This window comes from Chrysemys picta, chromosome 2 (assembly GCF_011386835.1).
Source record: "Chrysemys picta bellii isolate R12L10 chromosome 2, ASM1138683v2, whole genome shotgun sequence".
Taxonomy (NCBI): domain Eukaryota; kingdom Metazoa; phylum Chordata; order Testudines; family Emydidae; genus Chrysemys; species Chrysemys picta.
Window position 1 is genome coordinate 233,115,559 of NC_088792.1, and position 18,533 is coordinate 233,134,091.

An 18,533-nucleotide genomic window follows, 5' to 3' on the forward strand; every position below is an offset into this window, starting at 1 on the left:
CTAGCTGCGGTTCGCTGCTCCAGGCCAATGGGGGCTGCAGGAAACAGCGCGGGCCGAAGGATGTGCCGGCCACCCCTTCTGCAGCCCCCATTGGCCTAGAGCAGCGAACCGCGGCCAGTGGGAGCTGCGATCGGCCGAACCTGCAGACGCTGTAGGTAAACAAACTGGCCTGGCCCGCCAAGGGCTTACCCTGAGGGGCCGCGTGCCAAAGTTGCCAATCCCTGCTATATTAGCTCAAGTGGCAGAGGTCTGTGCTGTGGAGCAGGCAGTTCTAATCCTGCTGATAAGCCATGTGGGAATCATTATGATTCCACATGATGGAATTTTTATTCAGTTTACTTTTTTAGAAAGTTAGGAAATTATATTTAAAATACTGCATTAAAAACATTAAGGTTGCAAAATTGAGGGCTCAAAATTAGGAAATACCATGGCCGTCATGCATATACATTAAGATATAATTTTTAATTAATTGATTGCATACTATTTTTTCCACAGGCCCACAGCCTCATTCAGTGGTGTGAATTTAAAGCATTATAGTTAGATTGGTATAACTCCCCGTGTGGATACTTTTATTCTGGTATAGGGGTGTATTTTTCTAGTTTATCTTATGCCACTTTGGAAGCAATTTAAACTAAGGCCATGTCTACACTACCACTTATGTGGCTCAGGGCTGTGAAAAAAAACCCACCCCTAAGCAACATAAATTTTGCTGTCATAAGTGATAGTGTGCACAGCACTATGGTGGTGGGAGAGCTTCTCCCACCACCATAGTTACCACCGCTCATTGAGATGATTTTATTATGTCAATGGGAGAGCTCTCTCCCATCAGCATAGAGCATCTACATGAGTGATCTTACAGCAGCACAGCTGTGTTGGTACAACTGTGCCACTGTAAGCTCGCTAATGTAGACATGGCCTAAGTCAAAAACCCACTCAAATTCTGGAATAACAGTGTCCACATGGGGGAGTAATTTAACTTTACTGATATAATTACTATATAAAATTATACCAGTATACCTGGAAAAAATGTCCATGTAGATAAACCTTTAGAGTGGGATTTTCAGAAATGCATAAGTGATTTAGGAGCAAAAGTCCTAATGATATATCACTAACTCCCAATGTGGACACAATAAAATGACTTGTGTACCACTTTCTGAAATTTACCACCAGCCTCAATGTGCTCATGCTCCAAACACAAAATATTTGTTAACTTTCTATGAATGTTGTATTAGATAAACACGTATTTATAATATTTATTTTCAGATAAAAAATTAAGCTGGAGTTAAAGTTAAGAGAGCATAACAGTAATTTAAAGGATGGAAAACCTTACAAAAATATAATAATAAAAAGTATCAGAAAATAAAGAAAGCCATAGTTAAAATTGCACTTAAAAGGAATCCAAACGTTTGAAAGTGCAGGGATGCACAGTTAACAAGCCCCAAACCCCTTAGCTTTACTGCTGCTGTGGTGCCCTCAAAAAATAATTCCTAGACAACTTTATCCATCCATAACAAACAGCTTCATCTCAGAGATCAAGCACCAGAACGTTTTACTCCTAAGTGAAAAGTTGTGCAAAGTTCAGTCTGCAGAGCCATACACCAGGCACAGATAAAAATATACTTTATAAAATTGTAATTAAACAGATTGCACATTGAAAGCCATCATTCTACATTCTTCATTTAGATTTCTTGTGCACTACTTATCAGTAAATCTGTATCTATATACACAAATTTACTGGCTAATGAAGTTTTAGCACTTTACATAAAAAGAGCAAAGGTTAGTGTGGTGTCAAAGTATACACTTACAACTGGAATCATGTTTATAAGTCTGGTTCAAGATGTACAAGAATAGTGCACGCACCCAGATTTCATATCTGCTTCCTCATACTACAGGGTTCTTAAAGTCATAATGGAAAAAAGATGATGCTGAGATGGACAAATGGCAGTGATTTGATCATTTTTCCAAACTTATATTCACAGACATCGTTTGGGAACTTAGTTTCTTTAGAAAAAGTTATTGATCCACAAACAACATTGTTCAGCATAGGAGCTTGATTCTACAAACCCCTAGGATTTTCAGAAATAGGCCCTAAGTATGAAAGGAACAAAGAAGAAAATATAGGAGGGTGACATCACAACAGGTGTAATAAGGTATTTCAGATGCATTCATTTCAAATTGTTTGCGTTTTATATTTAAACTTAATTCCCTGATGTGCTTTTTTATAATTACATTTTTTTAAAATCTTAAATTACTGATATATGCTCTCAACCATAAACTCCAATACAGATGCTCCCCAACTTATGCAAGCGTTCCGTTCCGGAATGCCTTACGTAAGTCAAATTTTGCGTAAGTCGGGGACGTAAACCCAACAATTACGCAAAAAAACCCAACACTTACGGAACTTTTTCCGTGAGTGCGGGTTTGTGTAACCCGGGGAGCGTCTGTATAATCAGGATTTTGTGTGGAAACTTCCTTACTTTTAAAAACATTTATGATCCCAGGCCCATACAGTGGGAAGTAGGGCACAGATTCTTTATTCCCCAAGACTTAGAATATCAGGGTTGGAAGGGACCTCAGGAGATCATCTAGTCCAACCCTCTGCTCAAAGCAGGACCAATCCCCAGACAGATTTTTACCCCAATTCCCTAAGTGGCCCCCTCAAGGATTGAGCTCACAACCCTGGGTTTAGCAGGCCAATGCTCAAACCATTGAGCTATCCCTCCCCCTTCTCCTTTTCCTTCTTCCTTCTCTTTCCACCCTCATGAACCTTATTGGGCTCCTTAGCCATTTGAAAGCTAGTTTGTTGAGGCAGTCAGACCTAACTTATTATGGCTCATCAGGTGGCTGTCAGGGAGCTGAAGAACCTCTTAATTCTCTGTAGGAGAAGAGGAAGTCTTTATTCCTTAGGAGTGGGCCAGGGAGTAGTAGGATGACATGAGAAGCTGGGGAATGATTCTATGTCAATCTCTCGCTGCAGGCTCCTCTTCCGCTTTCCAAGTTCTTTTCTGCTCACATCCTGTATACTCTCATTTGTTGATCCTGGAGGACTTCTGCACTCTTCCAGAATCAGAGAATAGTAGAAAACTGGCAGGACACTTTACAGGAGAAAGTAGTTTGTCTAGCACCTTATCCGTTTCCACTCTCTGGGTCTGCTCCAAAGCTCATTAAAGTCAAAGGAAAGATTCCCATTGATTTTAAGGGGCTTTGGATCAGATCCTATCGACCCAGTCCCTAAGGACAAAGATTAGTAAATAGCTTTATCTTGGAAAATGCTGTTCCATGTATAATAAACATCCAGTACTGAATTTGTAAAGAGCCATCTGGGCGCTGATATTAGGAGTTCTGAAAACCTACCACTGCTGAGAACATGTGAACTGAAAACTCTGAGACACTGGGAAAAATCTAAAACAAGTAATTTAAGAACATCTTTAACCCTGTACTTCCCAAAATCTCAGAAAAAAATTTTTCATACCCTACTTCAAGCATCCCAATTTGCAAGCAGTAATTACCCCTGTCACAAGCCTAAGGGATAGAAAATAAGACTTTGAATGGAAGTTCAGACCCAACTTTAACTATGGAGTCATGACCAACTCCTTCGTAATATAACAACATTGGTATGTATGTCTTTTTGCAGACATGTAATACAATATTAAATGTCTTCATTGCCCTCTGTTTTCCCCATTATGATATACTTATTAGCCTTTGGCTTCACAGTTCATCCACTTGGGAATTTCATTTTTGCCTTGTAAAACAAAGGGACAATGATATTACCACTTAATTATAAAGGGCACCACTCAAAGTTCTGCGATTATTAAGATCTGGAATTTTTCATTAATTGCTGCACCTCTCATAATGCGCATGCCATGTTTCAGCAACTAGTACCAGACTGATTCTGTGATTACACATCTATTGTAGAATATTTTTTTAATTTTCTCCTAATGTTGGTGCATGGTAGAAGTAATGCACAGTTCCAGTATAATAATTATAGTGCATTCAATAAGTAGTATGTCAATGTTTTACAGAATCAGAAGACAGGAACATAGGAATTGCCATACTGTATCATACCTGTGGTCCATCTAGTCCAGTATTCTGTCTGCAACAGTGCCCATCACTAGATGCCCCCGAAGAAGGTGCAAGAACTCCACAGAAGGCAGATGTGGGGTAATTTTCCCCTCATGAATGTCTCATCCCAATTCGTAAGAGTTGGAGATTGGTTTAAGCTCTGAAGCATTTTTATTCCTTCCAAATCTCTGTTTACCATAATTGTTATAATGCTGGATATTCTTGTTATCCACTTATATGTCCAATTCCTCTTTGAACCCTCCACTGATCAGCTATGGCAGTATGGCATGGTGAAGGAAGAGATTTTAGGTAGCTAGGTCAAGCCACTTAGGGCTCATATGTCAAAACCAACAACTTGAACTCCATGCAAAAAAATACAAGCAACACATGCAGATTTCAGAGCACTTAGGTCATGTGCACATGGCTTAATCAGGTTGCTGCCTTCCATACTAGCTTCATTTTCCAAGCTGATGAAAGGCATGTAGAGCATATTGCCATTGTCACTTCAAGATCAGCCAAAGTCATGGATGATGGTAGCAAGGTCTACTCCTGTGAGAACCTCATAACACATGTGGAGGAAAACTGTCCTGGTCACTACTGTTATATTGTCATCTAACAGCAGCTGGGAGTCTGACAACTCCCAGTTATGAAACCCTATTAATGAAAGAACAATTTAAAAAGAGATGATACAATCTTTGGCATATCTTCCAGTTGCTTCCTCCAACCTACCAAAAGCTCAGTTTTCACTGAATTCAGCCTCAGTCAACTCTCTCATCCATATTCAGACTGCTTCCATGTACTAAGAAGGATGCTCCTTTGAGCCCTGTTGATCAGATGAAATGAGCACTGAGGGTCGTTAGCACATGAAAACAATTTGACCAGTTCCTCTTAACTCATCCTCCCAAAGGTACAACAGAAGGGCTGATGATGTGGAACCCCACATAAGAACACCCTGCTGGCAGAAAAGCAATTACCCAGATCTACTCTGGAATCTCTTCAGGAGAAAAGAATGAAGCTTGTTCCACAAGCAAATCACCAACACTTCACAAACTACGGTATTGAAATCAACTTTTAGATCTAATAATAATGTAAAACACTTAAAACAAGGCCTATCAGAATCTGCCTAAAAGCACTATGTGAGTGGGGAGTTCCAGTGGGTATTGTGACAAGGGGTGTGTGTGTGTGTGTGAGAGAGAGTGAGAACACAAACAGAAACTGAGAACAGAGCAAAAGGAAGAGGCAAGAAAGCCAAGCAGTAGCCTAGGGGTGGGCAAACTTTTTGGCCCGAGGGCCACATCAAGGTTGCGCAACTGTATTGAGGGCCGGGGAGGGAAGGCTGTGCCTCCCTAAACAGCCTGGCCCCCACCCCCTATCCACCCCCTCCCATTTCCTGCCCCCTGTCTGCCCCCCTCTAAACCCCCAACCCATCCAACTGCCCCTGCTCCTTGTCCCCTGACCGCCCCCTCTGGGACCCCCGCCCCCTGACAGCCCCTTCAGGACTCTCACCCCCTATCCAACCACCCTCTGCTCCTCGTCCCCTGACCACCGCCTCCCGGAACCCCTGCCCCTAACTACCCCCCGGGATCCCACCCCCTTATCCAACCCCCCCTGCTCCCTGTCCCCTGACTGCCCTCCTGACTCTTATCCACATCCCCGCCCCCTGACAGCCCCCCCAGGACTTCCACTCCCAACCCTCCCTGTTCCCCATCCCCTGACCGCTCCCCCAGAACCTCTGCCCCATCCAACCACCCCCTCCTTCCTGACTGCCCCCCCAGAACCCCCAGCTCCCTTACCCAATCCCCCAGCTCCCTGCCCCCTTACCAGCAGCAGAAGCTTACAGCTGCGACACCCGGCCAGAGCCAGCTGCGCTCCCCACGCTGCCCAGCAGGAGCAGCATGCCAGAGCGCGGCCCACGCAGCGGCATGGCTGCAGGGGAGGGGCCAGGGACTAGGCTCCCCGGCTGGGAGCTCAGGGGCCGGGCAGGACAGTCCCACGGGCCATAGTTCGCCCATGTCTGTAGTAGCCTGTGAGCACAGTCAGATCCTGTGAAAAGCTAGAGAGTTTTTGAAAGAGGCTTGGGGCTGTAAGCATTGAAACTTCTCCTTTTGTTCTTGGATCCTCTTGTGTTCAGAGAAGCAGGACTTTGTACATTCCTTGTCAGTAAGCAAGATTGCATCAAAGAAAATACCAGACTCCGTCATCAATTTCTACTCCCATCTGGAACATTCCCAGCACCTCAAAATTTGACAAGCTGCTCAGGTCAAAAGAGGGCAACAATAATAGTAGTAGTAGCAATAGTGGCAAATACTTACATTATGGTAGCATCCAAAAGCCATAATCCTGACTGGGGTACCATTCTGCTGGGAACAGTACAAAAGGGACAGTCCCCTCCCTGAAAGGTTTAAAATCTAATGACAAAAACATATGAAAGAAAGAGAATGGTGATACAACATACAAGCAAATGAATGATGCAGCCTAGAAAGGCTATTGAGAGGCTTTTCTCATGAAAGGTGACTATGTATTGCCCTTGAAGTGTGCCAAGATGGGAGGAGGGTTTTCATTCCTATGTAGAAATCTCTATCACATTACCTGTCAGCTTAGATTTATTGAAGACTGGATGAGTGGAGATTCTTTGTATACACCAGTGAATCTAGAGAGGGAAATGTGTCATTCTAACTTTATATTGCAGATTACATTTGCGTCAACCTCATATTTTAATAAAGATAAACTTAAATCCACTGTTAATGTCACTATATTGGAACGGGGAATGGCCTATAACAATTGTGCCAAAAAACCTGCTCTGTCTCCTGTTTGCCCGGTCTGTAGTAACCCAGTATATCAAACTATTTTTAAAAAATTGTAAAGTTCAACTGGCATGAAATCCCAATGAGCATGTTTGTAGCACGGGTGTTTACTCATTTAAGTACACCTCTACCCTGATATGACGTGACCCGATATAACACAAATTCTGATATAACGTGGTAAATCAGCACTCCGGGCGGGCGGTGCTGCGCACTCCGGCGAATCAAAGCAAGTTCGATATAACGCGTTTTCACCTATAACATGGTAAGATTTTTTGGCTCCCAAGGACAGTGTTATATCGAGGCAGAGGTGTAATTGAAATTACTTTAGGTTTTTACACTTTTTTTGTTACCTTAAGTTAGGACACATAATAAGAAAACACAGCCACCACTAGCATGTACATAGGTTCCAGTTCTTCAAAGACTAAAGCATGTGCATTACCTCAGACACATGAGAGTCCTGTTGACTTAGGATCAGGGCTTATGGTATTAGAGAACCAAGCATTAGTTTTATTTTTAATCACAGGGACTGACTTTTATTTTTCCCCAGGGGTGCTTCACCCTTGCTCTGCCCAGAGGTCCCACCCCCACTCCTCCCCTTCCCCAAGGCCCCACCTCCCTCTGCCCCTCCCCCAAGGTCCCACCCTCACTCCGCTTCTTCCCACCCACACTTCTTCCAAGGCCCTGCCCCCACTCTGCTTCTTCCCGCATCCTCCCCGAAGCCCCCGCCTGCCCGCCACTCACTGCTCTCCCCCAACCCCTCCTGAGCATCCACTTTTTTTTCCACGGGCTCTCCGGCCTCAGAGCACCATGGAGTCAGCGCCTATGCTTTTAACCATGAAAAAGATTCTACTCATGTCACCTAAAGGCCCGATATTCTCTTTCTATAGTCTAAAGTTAGACAACATGATTGGCTAGAAAGCCAAGATGGGGAGGAATGAAATCTAAGGTCATAAAACTGAGATGACAGTTCAGATATATTTATATGTACAACTAATATCCAGGAAACAATTTAGACTATTGTGTAAAATAAAATATTCTTGAGGCATGGGAAGTTACTTACCATGCACAAGTAAATGCTTTTCTTTGAGATGTGTGGTCCATATGCACATTGCGCTGATAGTGTGCATGCACCTCATGAGCCTGGGGTCAGTGTCTTTTTGGCCAGCAGTATCCATAATATATGCCCCTCAGCCCTTGTGCTCCACAGTGAGGGCACGTAAGGGCAAAGCACACCAGCCTCCATTTGGTTCCTTCTTACTGCAGAACCTCCAAAAGAGGAACTCCAAGATAGAGGGGATTGAAAGAGGGATTGTGGAATGTTCATATGGACAACACATCTCAAAGAACTCCATTTACTTGCACTTGGTAAGTAACTTTCCATTCCTCAAGAAAATTTTATTTTACACAATAGTACATTCTTTGAGTGATTGTCTGCATACACATTCCACTGATGGTGACTCCTAAGCAGTGATTGTATTAAGGAGGTGGCAGCTTCATTCATTAAACAATGAATAAAGAACTGCTTTACCAAATGCAGCACCAGCTGGAGGCCTCATTCAGGATGCAGGGTCTCATGAACATTGATGCCCAAATGTCTGATATTGGTAGATTTCACAGCAATGTTGCTGATGCAGATTGTACTCTAGGGGAATAAGCTGTGATCGTGGAGAGTGGCTCTACCTTGGCCACCTCATAACATGTTCTAATATAGTCAGAAATCTTGTCTGATCGTTTCTGGGATGAAAATGCAGAGCCTTTCGACCTCTCTGTGATGGAGAGAAACAAACGGTCTTGGTGATTGGGTTTTGTTTTGTTTAAGTAGTAACCCAGGGCTCTCCTGACATCTAAAATATGCAACAGATTTGGCTGCATAAGGTTTCAGGAAAAGTAGTGGTAGGTATATTTGTTGATTCAGGTAGAATTCTGTCACTACTTTGGGGAGAAATTTAGGGTGTGTTCTCATGGATACCTTGTCTGTGTACAGTGGGCCAGCCAGTAGTTCTTGAATCTCCCCTACTCTTCTGGAAGAAGCTATGGCAGCTAAAAATAAGTAAGGCATAGCAGGGAAGAAGAGGCCATAGGTTCGAAGGGTCTCTCCATGAGAGCTAAGAATACCATGTTTAAGTCCCGTGCAGATACAGGTTCCTTGATTGGTGGGAATACCATAATTTGGCCCTCCTGGAACTTAACTACCAACAGATGAGAAAAAGTCCTTCACTGGTGGGTGATGACCTGAGATGGCAGCTAGGTTCACCTTAACTGAACTAAGGGACAAGTTCCTATGTTTTAGTAAGTAGTCAAGTATTTGAGGGATGGAGGAATGATGTGGTACCACTAATTTTTTGGTGGCACCAGTGGGAAAACCTCATCCATTTTGTCATGTTGATTCTTTTCCACTGCTTATTAGAACTTCTCTAACTAGAGTCTAGCATACCTGCTTTGTTGACAACATCCATCCAGCTGCCATGCTGTGAGATGCAGGGACACCAGGTTTGGGTGTAGAATCTGTCCCTGGTTCTGAGACAGCAGGCCTGGGAGCAGAGGTAAGGTTTTGGGTTGAAATATTGACAGGTTCAGGAGGTCTGTGAACCAGAATTGTTGGAGCCACGCTCGAGCTATTAGGATTAGCTTGACTGAGTCCTATTTGAGTTTTTGAAGCACTCCAGAAATTAGAATGGTTGGGGAATAAGCATATATCAGATCTTCTGATCATAGTATCAGGAATACATCTGCTATGGATCCTGGGCTTATTCCACCCCTCAAGCAGAATCTTGGACATTTGTTGTTGTATTGAATGGTGAAGAGGTTGATCTTGGGATTGCTTCAGTCCATGAAAACGTCCTGTAGAATTTTGTCTTTGATCTCATGATCTGGGAGAAAGTGTCTACTGAGGTTGTCTGCAAGAGGGTTCAGCAGTCCAGGTAAGAGTACAGCCGCCCTGGATATCTGCTGTTCGATGCACCATCCCAGAGCCTGATGGCTTCTTGACAGAGAGGAAAAATATCTGACTCCATCTTGATTGTTGATTTTGATTTGTACAAACTGCCCTTATATTAGGTGGAGAAAGAATGCCCAGGCCTTCTGTACAGTTCTAAGTTCTAGGAGAGTAATGTGCATTCTCTTCTTCTTCCTTAAGGACCATAGACTTTTTATCTTTAATTGGTCAATTTGGGCACCTCATCCTAACAAGGATGAATCCATCACAACAGTCTTGGACACGGGCACCCGGAAGGGGACAGATTTGCAGGCATTCATCGGGTTTCTCCACCATTTCAATGAAGATAGGACCAAGGGTGGCATAATGAGAGGCACATCCAAGTGATGTTTGGAAGGTGTATAAACCAGTTTCAATCAACTCTGCAAGTAGCAGAGGTGAAGTCTATTATGCAGCATCACAAAGGTGCAAGAGGCCAGAAGGGTGAGGCATGACCTTACATTGATACAGGGGTTTCCCTCAAATTGGATAATTAGGGTGGACAGGTTCTTGAATCTGTCTTGAGGTACGTAGGCCCAGGAGGTGGAGGAGTCTAGGATTGCACCAATTAATTTAATGTTAATTTATGTTTGTTGACTTTCGGGCATAACCTTTGAAAGAGCTTGAGCATGTTGTAGATGGCTTTAAAGGCCCGTTACGGAGATTTCCCCCTTACAAACCAATTGTCCAGAAAAGTGTCTATGTTGATGTTCAGATAAGTTCTCAGATAGTCTTCTCAGATATCAGAGGGGTAGCTGTGTTAGTCTGGATCTGTAAAAAGCAATAAGGAGTCCTGTGGCATCTTAAAGACTAACAGATGTATTGGAGCATAAGCTTTCGTGGGTGAATGCCATGTGTCTGACGAAGTGGGCATTCACCCACGAAAGCTTATGCTCCAATACATGTTAGTCTTTAAGGTGCTACAGGACTCTTTGTTGCTCTTCTTAGATAAATTGCCACAACTGATAGCACCTTGGCGAATATCCTCAGTGCCATGGGAGAGTCCAGAGGACAGTACTCAATACTGATAGTGCTCCTGGCCCACTGTAAACCTTAGGTACCTCCTGTGAGCAGAATAATGGCAATATGGAAGTATGCATCCTGAAGGTAAAGAGGTGCAAACTAGTCTCCTGACTCCAGAGTCAGGTTTATCGATGTAAGAAGGGTCCCTGAAAAGGGATGGGAAAGGGGTTATTGGTACCACCAAAACCAGCATGGAGTATGTGATGCTTCCTGGTTGTTGTGAGGCTCCTTGCTACCACCTGCCCTTAGCATTAGGGAGCCTTGCCCATGCCTGCCCAGGGGTCAGCTCGCTGACTCTACCAGCCATGAGCAATGCAAGCACTCCCTTCTCAGCTTACACAGACCCTGTCCTTCTGCAGGTTAGCGATAGGCACACTCCAAGCCCCGAGCCCTCTCAGCATTCCCTTGAATGCTTAGCCCCGTTCCAAAGGACACACACACTATTTACAGATACAGTATTCCCAAAGGAACAGTACACCTCAGCTGATCAGTTTCAGGATCACCACACGACTTAACTCACAGCACTTAGATTTGTTTATAGTAAAATCAGTATAAGGGTATTTTCCAAAGAACAGAGAATCACGTAATAGCAAGTAGAGAAAAGTATTGAAAAAACAAATGGTTATGTATAAAATAAAATCATAACATGCTTTCTAAAGCCTAGACTTAACTAACCAGACACTTTCCTAGTCTAATGAAGATTAGCTCACCCAAAGCCTTTCTTCCAGCGATTAACAACCAGACCAGTTGTGACCCTCCATTCATAAGCTAAACATACTAACAGGTTGTTCCTTAGGTGAAGGATATTGAGTCTCTCTCTCTCTACATTCTCCTGATTACCAGGCTAATTCTTTGATCTTAGTCATAAATAGGACACCCCCTGCTCTGTGTTCCTTCTTGTAGATTTTGTGATCTCTTGTCCACTTTGCAATCTTGATTAGTTGGTGGCTTTGTATGCAAATAGATGTATGTTGTAAGACACACACTGCAAAATGGTCAGCCAGAGAGAGATGAGTGTCTCTGACCCCTGCCTGAACAGAATCTGTTTATCACCTTCAAGTGACCTGCCTTAACTTTCCTACCCTAAGAATATAGTTTTCAGTATAGATACATAATTCCTTAAATATCATCCACACCTACATCTTGCAATGATTAGGATGGCCAGTGCTTCAGTAGCTGTTTGTAGAGACCTCACATGCCACCTTATGGTGCACTATTATTAAGACATCAGGGGATTGCTGTAAACTCATATGCACCCCTTATGCCCTCTGTCAGTTGGCACCAGGGTCCCTGGATGACAAAGTATCCATGTTTTATTGTATCTGTGGCCCATTGGTCATTGGTGAGTATGCCTGAAGTGAGCTAAATGACTTCCCAAGGGGAGGTCTGGTACCTCTGGAATCAGTGGAGGTGGAACTCATCTCTCAACTGTCCCATCAAAATGGGAGTCTCAGACTGGGAGAGATGGAGCAGTGGGTTGTCTCCTTCTGTGGATCTTTCCTGGGTAGTTCTGATGTCCTTTGGTGGTAGAAGGGGGACACTGGTTTCTGCAAGGGATATGGCTGTTTGACGTATCTGATCTTTGGAGCTGATGTGTACACCCTGAGGGAACACAGGGTAGCTCATGAGTCCTTTGATGTATGGAGGTCCTTGTCCCTTAGAACTTCAACTCCTTTGAAGGGGCAGATCCTCCACCATCATTTGGACTTCTCTGGGGAATCCCAGTCCTTGAAACCAAGGAGCCCATTGCATAACAGCTGCCATTGCCATAGATCTGGCAGTTGTGTTAGCCACAGCAACTGCTGCTTTCAGGCTTGTCGTGGCCACTAACTGGCTCTCATTGACTGGCCATATAAATTCCTCGCTAATCTCAGTTGGCAGAGTATCTGCAAAAGCAAGCAGAGCAATCTCATGTATGCGGAAGTCATACCTTGCCAATAAGACCTGGAAATTGGCCAAACGGAACTACAGGCTTACCAGGGAGTAGGCTTTTTGACCAAATGATTCTAGTCTGTTTGGCTCTTTCTCCTTTGGTGTAGACCTGAATTGTTTCGCCCTTTCATTTGTCACTGTAATTACAATGGAGGATGGGACAGGGTGCATGTAAAAGAATTCGACACCTTCAGGAGGCATTCTTTATTTCCTATTTGTCTTACAAGAGGTATGGTATGCCAAAAAAGGTATCTGGCATAGGATTTGTCAATAATAGCCTCACTGACAGGGAGGGCTATTTTTCCCGCTGAAGAAGTCCAGAGTATGTCTGCTCCTATACCTCCTCAACAGAAGTTTGGAAGGCCTCACTAATCTTTTTAATATGTTTTGGAAACCTTTGTATTGGCCTATTGTGGGGCTGTTGATGGCACTACAATCTCCTCAGGGACAAAGAGGACAGGGCCACCAGTGCCAGAGGGTTGCCTTCTGGTGTGATTTCTTCCATTTTTACCTGTGGTTAGAGTGGAACCAAGAGGGGTTGTTGGGAGGTCTGTGGAGCCAGTACTGTGGCTGAAATAACCTTCTAGTGCTCTTCCTTCTGGCTAATGCTGCTCTGAGCAGGCAAGGGTCCCCAGCAGGGTTATATGGGCATTGATGGATTAGAGCCTGGTGAGCGGGTGGTATTTTTCCTATTTCAAAATTGGGAATGAATTATAACTATGTATGTATTTGTCAATTCAATAAAAACAAAGGATCTCTGAGCAAATGTGGCATGTACCCGGTTACAGGTTAAGGGCCCAACTCTTGTGCAGAGTGTCTTGACTCTCTATGATGTTGAAGATTGCAGAGAAAATCTGGGTGGGTAAAAATGCTGTTGGTATGGATCTTCGTCACCGTCTGATGATGCCAAGGACAACGTATAACTTGGATCCATGAGTGGTTCTGTGGCCCTCAGTGTGTTAGAGCTTGATGATGCCGCATCAGTGGATAGGGTTGGTGCTGACTGTAGTGCTGAAATCTATAGCAAGGAAGATTCCAGTTCTGGATGCCTCTATAGATGCATCGATGCTGAGTACTTGTACGGTCTGTAAGATGATGTGGTCTGGATATGTGGGCTGGCGCTGGATTTTCTTGGGGCACTATCACAATTCCTTTTCAATAAGATTGTTAATTGTAATTTAGTATCTATTTTTATGTACTAATATTTATGGCTATCAGTAATTTATTTCTCTGTATGTTGTCTATTTCCTGATATAAAGCATTTAAAATTTAATTTGGTTTTCTATAGTGAAAACTACTTTATAACAAGGTGTATTTATCAGTTTATAATCTATTTACAGAACTGAGCAAAAAATCTACAGTTAGTCATTTATTCAGCAGACAAAGGATTTTATCTTTTAAATGTCGGTAATAGATCCCCAAATTCTCAATTATCCATTATTTGGAATTGTGACTTTCTTGGGTGATCAAATATTAGTCTGCAGTTTGCTGGTGAACAGTTTGTTGCGAATATTTGCTGATTAGTTACATAAGTCACATGGTATTGTTCCTGTTCATCCATTGGGTGAATTTATGTAATTTACCAACTGAATGTAAACTGTAATCTGGTATGTTACTTGTACAACATTACTACATTTAATATCCCTGGTAAATGCTAGTGAATAACAGAGGGTAATGGAGGACAGTCTAAATATAAAAATATTAATATTAGGAACTACCTTCCAGTATTGACATGAGTGTCTTTCCACAAGCTTTCTTGTCAAAACTGTTTTGTCAAGAAGTAGAAAGAACAAACAATAACCAAGATGCAAAAGACAGCAGAAACAGGGAATGGTAAATATCTTTGAATCAAGTAAGCCTTCCTAACCTACATAATTGAAACAGGAAAATCAAGTAAACTGAAAAACCCAAACAATGGAGTGAAAAATACTCATAAGAATTCCTAATTAATACAGAACATCTTCAAAAAGTGGGAGTATTTTATGGTATTTTAAAATATTTTCAATTTCAGATGAGTGACAATTCAGAATACATTGCTTTTATAAATATCAGTGATATATATCAGTTATAAAGTAATGCACAGCTTCTAAAGATCTACATATATATGGCACCAACCACAATTACTTTCATTCATTACAATGAAAATATTTAAGTCAAAGCAGGAAGACACAATTATCGAAGCTGAAAGATAAAAGGGTAAAACTACATGTTGTAGGGAAGATAACTTTTTAATCACACATTCAGGACATTTTTCATATTTTCATAGAAATCCTCGCATAGTAAAGAAGTTAAAGAATTCTGGAAATTACATTAAAATGGGGTGCACAGGGAATGAAGGATTTTTATTTTATTTTATTTTTAACTTTTAATAATAGTTTGTTTCTTGTGCACTTAATTTCCCAAATCTGGCCCGTCTTGAGAACTTCACAGACTATGTAAAACTCAGATACCCACTGATAAGTATGCAGCTGAGTAATCAAAGGCAGAACTGCTACATCACTGGAGAAATTGGGGGGGTTATTGCAAAGAAAATGACAGCACTGTCACATAAACTCTTCAAGGAAGAGACCATCTCTTACTATGTCTTTATAGGGTACCTAGCACAATGAGGCCCCAATGTTGGACGAGTCCCCCAGGTGTTGCTGTAACACAAATAAAATAACAAAAATACTCAAAAGTTCCACTGGATTTCATTTTCACCACCCAACTAATCAGATGTAAATCAAGTACAGATGCTCCCGGGTTACGCAAACCTGACTTATTCAAATCTGCACTTATGGAAAAAGTTCCGTAAGCTAAAAAGTTTTTTCTTTTTTTTTGTGTAATGGTCGGATATACGTTCACGACTTACGCAAAATTTGAGTTACGCGAGGCATTCTGGAACAGAACGCTTGCGTAAGTCAGGGAACATCTGTATTAGAAAATACAGGTTCCTCTACATTACAATAATGGTTGCCTTTAAAAAAATTAAACTATGTAGTATTTTGTAAACTTAATTATTACTCATCCTACAAACTTGGCAGGAAGGAACCTCGCCCTGCCTCAACTCTTGGTGTCTGCAACATGTCTTGAAACTGCTGCTCACAAAAAATAAAAGCACTTCTTTGTAGTTCTGCTGTGACTGATTCACATGCCGGAAGACAGAATCTTGTTTCAAAAACCAGCCTTGCACATCAGAGACCTTTTTATATTAAATGTCTTCATATGTGCAACAAAACTATGTAATTTGTACAGAAGCAAAATTATATATATACACACATATCTGCATCCATTTTTGGTCTGCCCTCTTTCCCAGCCAGTGGAGTTTTTCCCTAGTTCACAATTAAGATAGTCAGTTAATGATGTTCATATGATTGCCAAAAATGTGATATAGCAAATGTTTTCAGAAATGGGGTGATGGGAATCAAACAGATCTATCTTCGCATTATTTCAAGTATCCTATTAATCAAACCAACTAATCTATAACAAATTTTTATGAAACTTATGCACTACTTGATTTGGAAACTTGTTTTGTGTTTATAGTATTCCATAGTTAACTGCATGTTGTTTTATACATTAGAGCGGAGATGTACCTTAACCAAAGCTTCTGATCCAAACGCCTCCAAATTTATGGGTTCAAAATCTAATTTTGTAGCTCAAGCACATCTCTAGTCAAAAGCATGAATGGTAGGGTGTACATGATATTCATGTAAAGCACATGAAGTAAAAATGCTATATAAAATACATTTTCATTCTTGCTATAAACTAAAAACCTGATGGCATTTGCTGTGCCATCACTTTGCTTCGTAATGTCATCATAAATCAATCTGATATATATTGCAAATAATTAATCAAAACACTATAACTATAATCAACAAAAATACACCTCAGCAATATAAAAAACGCTGTATACCCTTGTACAAATCTCGTCTTACTACCACACATGATTATCCCCATTTTCATCTGTGTATTTCTTTAGTAATCAATCATGAATATTACATTCCTAACAATGGACAATATGGGTAATGAAAAAGTAAAAATAAAAAAGTAAATAAAAACTGTGAGATTAATTAGGTAGGGATAGAGAGAAAGGAAATGATAGAGAGTGGAGGAGTTTGAAGAAGCGCATAAGTGAGCAGAAAGACGATGTACAAAAGGAGACAGAAGGAGGGGGAATGAAAGGATGACAGAGAAATTTAAGGGTATGTATACAAGGAGTGTTGGAGGTAAGAGGGAAGAGCTAATTGGTGTGGGTGTGCATGGAGGGGAGTGCAGGGGTGCAGGATGGAGGTGGAATGTAGAAAATGAAATAGAGGAGGGAGCCAGGGTGTACACTCCAGCTGCATTACATTGCTCTAGTGCAGGGATCGGCAACCTTTAGCACGCGGCCTGAAAGTACGCATCAGTACATATCAGTAGGGTGAAAACATTAGAGGGATGTTGTAGTTGCTCCTTAACCACTCGTTATAAAACCAGGAAATTCAGAGTTGAGGTTAAACTTAAAAGACATGTTAAGGTATGGAAATGCACAGTTCAAGAACCCAAACTGCCTAAAGTCTGCCCTTTAGCAACACCATTGAAGCATGGGAGATGGGAGAATTTAATGTGTCTTTAAAAATCAGTTTAATGTAATCTGGCACCACACTGCATGATTTAACTACAGGTCAGACTTAATAGTTTTTATCTGGAGTACTGTATACGGTACACACACAAACACACACAGAGTACTTTCCATATGGGTGCTAGATATCTATACACACACACACAAGTGATTGTTCACATAAGGGGAATTAGTGACATATATTTTGGGACTATATAAACTCAAATATATATTTTTTGTAACACTCTTATTGCACACTTTTATAAAGGTACCCATTTCTGTATTTAAGTGGTCTTTTAAGTAGGTTATCAATGCCACATAAAAGGAGAACATCATGCTTATGCACAAGCTACAACTTTGAAAGTGAGTAGCTAGCTCAGATTAGTGATCTGAGCGCCCAGGATTTCACAGGTCAAATCCTCTCAAAGCCTGGGGAAAGGATGTGTTTAATAAATAGAGGCAGGTTTGTACTTCACTGTATTTATGGCAGGAATTAATTTTGTCTCTTGCTTTTGTTCTGCTTTTTCCCCTCCTTTCACTCAATTTTCCTTTCCTTTCACTGCATTCTGGTGTTTCTCTGCCCAATTTCTGTAGTGTTTAATAATTCTCTTTCCCCTACCTTTCATTATATCTCGTTCTCTCTCCTCTCTTTTACTTATCACTTACTCTTCTGTCTGTACCCACTGTTAATTCTCTGTCCCACATCAATTCCCCTCCTTCACAACTGCAAACCTACCACTCATTCTAATACCACTTATAGATATAGCTTACCCTCTGCTGCACATAGCCCTTGACCCCTGTTGAAAGTCCTCTAACATAAGCCCTCCCCATACACATCATCTCTCGGTCTCTATTTCCTCCTTTGAGGACAGTCCTAAAATTCCTGAGATTGGTCAAGAAGCTGCTGCTGCTGCTTCTAGTCTCCTGTAGAACAGCAGACTTCTCTCCACAATCTTGTAGAACTGAGGCTACATCTACCCTTATGGTGACATGTACAGAGTACAGATACTATGCAACTCCTAACACAGGTATAAATAGCTGTGTAGCCAGTAAGTCACTGCTTAGGCGAGTAAAGGCCAGGGCCGGCTCTAGGCACCAGCAAAACAAGCTGGTGCTTGGGGCGGCACATTTTTAGGGGCGGCATGGCCAGCGCCAGAAT

The 18,533-nt window shown here is 41.9% G+C and overlaps 1 protein-coding gene across 8 annotated transcripts in view; it reads left to right on the forward strand.

Annotated features, from left to right (window-relative positions):
- Positions 1-18,533, forward strand: part of LOC101950738 (myb/SANT-like DNA-binding domain-containing protein 2) — a 47,338-nt gene that overhangs the window by 2,482 nt on the left and 26,323 nt on the right. For 3 of the 8 annotated variants that reach the window (XM_065582134.1, XM_065582129.1, XM_065582133.1), the window contains exon 2: positions 4,970-5,117. The gene's annotated coding sequence lies outside the window, so the exon portion shown is untranslated. Of the gene's footprint in view, positions 1-187; positions 3,615-4,022; positions 4,162-4,969; positions 5,118-8,129; positions 8,232-18,533 lie in introns of those variants that run through there. The other 5 variants (XM_065582128.1, XM_065582132.1, XM_065582135.1 and 2 more) reach the window with 4 other exon arrangements.